Here is a 5000-nt window from a genome sequence, read left to right as displayed (position 1 = left end):
AGTTATGCGGTGATTCAAAGGAATAAATTTACATAACACGGTCATAATGTTCGTGTAGAGAGAGAGAGAGAGAGAGAGAGAGAGAGAGAGAGAGAGAGAGAGAGAGAGAGAGAATTATGAGTGTTTATTAGGTACATGGATTAAGTTACTGATTCACTTACACACGCTTCTTAGTCATCCAGTTTATAACCTGTACATGCAAGATAACACAAATTTCATTCCTTTTTATAATAAACTTTGCTTTAGCGTAATTTATTTCGTTATTCAGCCTACCAGTTACCGGAATACCCTCAGATCCATTACTGTGGCGCCCTAAGTCTTTCACTACAAGACTTCTCAAGCTTAATGAAGTTGCCTGGTGCAAGTCGAAAGACAACACTGCTAAAAAAAAAAAAAAAAAAGAAATAGCAAAGAGAATGACCGAACGATCGCTTCAAAATTAGTTTTATTTTTTGCTGACTAAAAGAGTCCGGTTAAACTTTGAGGTGAAGTCAGTCAGTCAGTGAACCTTGAGTACCATGATCTTCCCAAGTACGTTACGAGTAATCATATAGGTAGAGCTTAGCTTGAAGTGAAGAGATGAAGGGTTGCAACTGAAGGTTAGAACTGAAGTCATAGAACTGTCGTGGATTGTGCTTTGTAATGCATTTTTAGTTATGTAACTCATCTTCATGTCACGTACTCGCCAGGTGATGACAGGTGCACATTGCTGAGTTAACGCCTCAGTGTCCTGCCGTGGAATGGTGCTCTTGTGGGCTGGTGACGGTAATACATTACACTGGCAATAAGAGCAACTTAGAGTAACTTATTTCAGTAACCCTAAACTATTTTAATGAACCAAAATAAGACCACAGGTACTGAAAAGTTGAACTATTTTTAGATCACTCATCTTGATGTCTGTGGTGTGTTAGAAAATTATACTCTAAACTTGAACTACAAAATGTTCTGAAATTTAAGAACCTAAAGCAATCAAAGTGTGAAGTTTGAGCAGGATCTTATTTCCCTTATGTCTTGTAATTAATGACGATTCTTTTCTATAATATGCTGTTAATAATGATCTGTGTTATGTTATGTGTTATGCTGCTCGGATGTTCCTACGCAAGCCAGTTAAAAGCGCGTCAGTAGGGGACGGGTCGACCGGGTTATAGGTCAGAACAAATTCGAGGAAACCTGTAGACGAGAAATATTATATTTGCCTTGAGTTTTTCCTGAAGCTGCAGTGTCGTGATTCACCAAGAGGCAGATACTGGCTGTTGATACGCCACGTAAGAAAGGAGACTGGTGCTGGTAATCTATTCCTAAGTGATGATGATGTTAACGCTCTAAAAAACTGGTATTCACTTGTGTTATTTACAGCTGGGAACTAAAACAACTCCAGGAAAAAAAAAAGACAATATTCTTTTGGTATTTCCATACATGAGGTGTGGTGTTGCATCCTCAAAGTGGTGTGTGTGTTGATGCCTCTGAACTACACACGTGGTGATGCGTCTGTTTACCTGGAGAGCATCACCTGTTCGCTTGCCTGACTCATCTCTTACCTGCACGCCTTACTTATGCTTAACCCGTGTTTGTTTATTCAACTCGCTTCTGTTTAGTTGCTTTATTCGATTTGTATGTGTTTGTTTATTTGTGTAATTTGTTCATCGTTGTCTACCAGGCTTGTCTCACCTGTTTTGTTTGTTTAGTTCGTCTCAGGTGTTTTCTTTCTCTTCAGGTGGGACGTTACGAGATGCTGTGATTTTAAAACCTATCAATTTCTTTCTCTCTTTTTATATTTTGTTTATCCTGGCATCGATGAAAAATATATATTAAAAAAATGCAGTGCTACATGGCTCAAATTATCAGTTTACACGTACGAGTATGTACCTTTATTTTTTACAAGGTTTCCATGAGCAGTCATCGAATGTTGGGTTGCTGTTGTTGCTGTGTTCTTGCTGTACAAAAAGAGGCAAGAAGTGAGGGGGAGATGTGTAACATGAGACACGATGCAAAAAATAAGGAAGAAGTGCGCAGTGAGAAGATCAAGTCATGTACACAGGCGGCTCTGGAGTGAAGAAAGAAAGAAAGAAAAAAAAAAAATAGGGAGATAGTTAGTAAAGGGTCTGTTTAGTATAGCGAGGTAGTATGTGAGTTTGTTAGCTTGTTCTTTGGTTCTAGTGATGAAGGTGACACGAGTTAATTGAATCTTTTTTCTGCCCACCAGGTGCTGTCAAGATACTAGATCCATCGCCACCTGGAAAAGGTAAAAACTCACACCTTGAAACGTACCTGTTGTGTTATCTTCTTCTTATTATCTTTCTTTTCAGTTTTCTTTCTCTCGTTCGTATTCTTCTTGTTGCGGTTTCTTTTTCTCTCTTTATTTTCTCTTCTAATGATTCAAGGATCTTCGTCTATTAAAGAAAATATTGTTGTCCCAGTTCAGTGATCAGTATGTAAATTATAAGGTGTTGAATATATTTTGTCTGGTATACACATAGCAAAGTATGAGGAAGTTTTTTTTTTTTTTTTTTACTCTGCTGAAAGTTCCATCGTATTTCCGTATATACATTTCTGAGAATGCATATATGATTTTTTTCCCTTGTATTGATAGATCGCTTTCCTAGTTTTTTTTTTTTTTTTGTATGTTATGTCCCGGTGTATGTATTCTTTCCTCTTTCATCATCCTCTTCTTTTCCTCCTTCATTCTCTCTTTTTTTTTTCTCTTTATTCATTGCATATTTCTGAAAACGTGTATATATCCATGCTATTTTCCACACTATGGTATCGTGTGCATGTCTTTCCCGTGTGTATGGGCGCATATACTTCAACTGCGCATAACCACATACACTCATACCGTACATTCCCAAAAACGTATGTATGCTATTCTCTACAAACTTCCGTACGTATAACATTATCCCTCCATAACGAATACACGACTGCGTATTACGACTGCTCATGCGCGGTACTCAGATGTGTTTATATGCGCGTTTACATCGTTACGCAATCACAGGTTTCGTGCTGTCACCCGCCCCCGCCCACACTTAGCGTCTCTCCGTGAATATCTTGAGTCGGAGCAGAATTTATGGCCCCGCGTCTCAAAAGGACCTGATGGGAGGGACTGAGAGGGAAGGTGAGGGACGGAAAGAGAGAGAGAGAGAGAGAGAGAGAGAGAGAGAGAGAGAGAGAGAGAGAGAGAGAGAGAGAGAGAGAGAGAGAGAGAGAGACTGACTGACTGATTGAATAAGCTAATGAAGACTACGTAGATATGGCTTCAGTGTGTGTGGGATTGTGGGTACGTGATGAAGTAACTCGGGGCCTTACCAGTGTAGTGTTGCGTCAGTGGTTACGGGGTCGGCTTGGTGGTGTAGCTGCGAGGCGGTGAGTGGGTGCTGTTGGGAAACCTATTGACTCTAAGGGAACATCGCTCTCAATAAGGGAAACATTGCTTATATTGTGTCCATTTGTAGTGTTTTAGTATTCGTGGGAGAAATTATGTTTGTTTTTATAGTTCGCAACCACACAGAGACACAAACGCACCACATCCTCCTCCGCTTCCTTCACTTAGTATTAGCTTAAAAGAACACTGCTCTTAATAAGGAAAACATTGCTTGTATCGTGTTAATTTTGAGTGCTTTCCTAGTGTTCCTAAGAAAGAATGTTTTTATAATCAACACACTTAGATACCCAAACACACCACCACCATTATAACAGTACCAGCAGTAGCAGTAACAATAGTAGCAGTGGCAGCAATAGTAGCAGCAGTAACAATAGAAACAAAGTAGCAACAAACAGTAGTAGCAATACCAGCAATACTTTCCCAAATATCTCCCACCATCTCATCCCCCTCATCCGGCACGCATATCCCGTAGAGTACTGAGATGCGCAGGTCAGTGGGAGGTGGACGTCAGCCAACGCCCTCGCCCTCTCTCTCCCTCACTGGGCCAACGGAAGCGTGGAGGGAATGTCAAGCGGTACGCCTCACTGACGACCTCCGTGCTTGCATTTCACTGTGCCCGTTTCCATTGATTCCTTGCATGCTATAGCGGTGAAGCAGGGAAGAACAGCAACGATGTGTAGAAATTAAAAAAAGTGATGGAAGATGTGTAAATTAAAACGTATTGCAAGAAGTTAGGTAAGATCAACAAGGGTGAATAGATAGGAAGGTAGGAGTTAGAAATTAATGGAAAATGAGTTAGAGCGCATTATAGAAAGTTTAGTGAGTGAATAGGAAGACAGGAATCGAAAGATGATAGGAAATAGGTAATGATGTGTTAGATGAAGGAAGATTAACAAGGATGAGTAGATTGGAGTTAAAAATTAATAAACAAAATAATAAGATGTATTAGGCAAGCCCACCGGAGTAAGATTAACAAGGGTGAGTAGGTAGAAACTAAAAAATGTAATCGGAAAATAGAGTACAATGCGTTATAGAAAAACAATAAAGCAAGACTGATAAGAATGATAATGTACGATATAAAACTAAAACCAAAGAATTAAATCAGAGTGGCTTATGAAGAGACAATACAGGAAGAAGACGAACAAAGACAAATAAACAGCAATGGGATCTAAAGTTCTCAAATAATTATCGGAATGAATTACACGTTAACCCTTTCACTGTGATATGCAACAATTCACTGCATTAAAAGGAATATTTGGAAACTTTATAAGCATCAGCATGAAAGAAGGGATAACAAAGGAATAAATCTTGCAATCTCCAGGCAGTACAATGTTTGAAGGTGGCTGTAGAACAAAAAGATGCTTCAGGGTGATCAGTAACCCTTTCACTGCCAGACAGCATATATTCTGTAATGCACTGTAACTTTTGAGACACTATTTTTGTAGTAAACATTCTGAAAACAGTTTGTGGCGTAAAAAGACCAAAAAATAACGTTGTCTTCTCTGTTTTCTCTTCTGTGTCTCTATTCCAACAAATTTTGCATATGTATGGAGTCAACGAAAGACGACCATAGCAGTAAAAGGCAAAGAAAGACGTGCCAAATGGTAGTGAAAGGCTGAAGAGA

At 39.3% G+C, this 5000-nt stretch overlaps 1 protein-coding gene across 12 annotated transcripts in view; it reads left to right on the top strand.

The window, feature by feature from the left end:
• LOC135089635 (restin homolog) overlaps positions 1–5000 on the top strand; it is a 167070-nt gene that overhangs the window by 339 nt on the left and 161731 nt on the right. For all 12 annotated transcript variants that reach the window (XR_010261566.1, XM_063985483.1, XM_063985482.1 and 9 more), the window contains exon 2: positions 2204–2242. The gene's annotated coding sequence lies outside the window, so the exon portion shown is untranslated. The remainder of the gene's footprint in view (positions 1–2203; positions 2243–5000) is intronic.

The sequence above is a fragment of the Scylla paramamosain genome, chromosome 33 (assembly GCF_035594125.1).
Source record: "Scylla paramamosain isolate STU-SP2022 chromosome 33, ASM3559412v1, whole genome shotgun sequence".
NCBI lineage: Eukaryota > Metazoa > Arthropoda > Malacostraca > Decapoda > Portunidae > Scylla > Scylla paramamosain.
The sequence above is the reverse complement of the archived record's forward strand: the minus strand, read 5'-3'. Positions and strand labels throughout refer to the sequence as shown.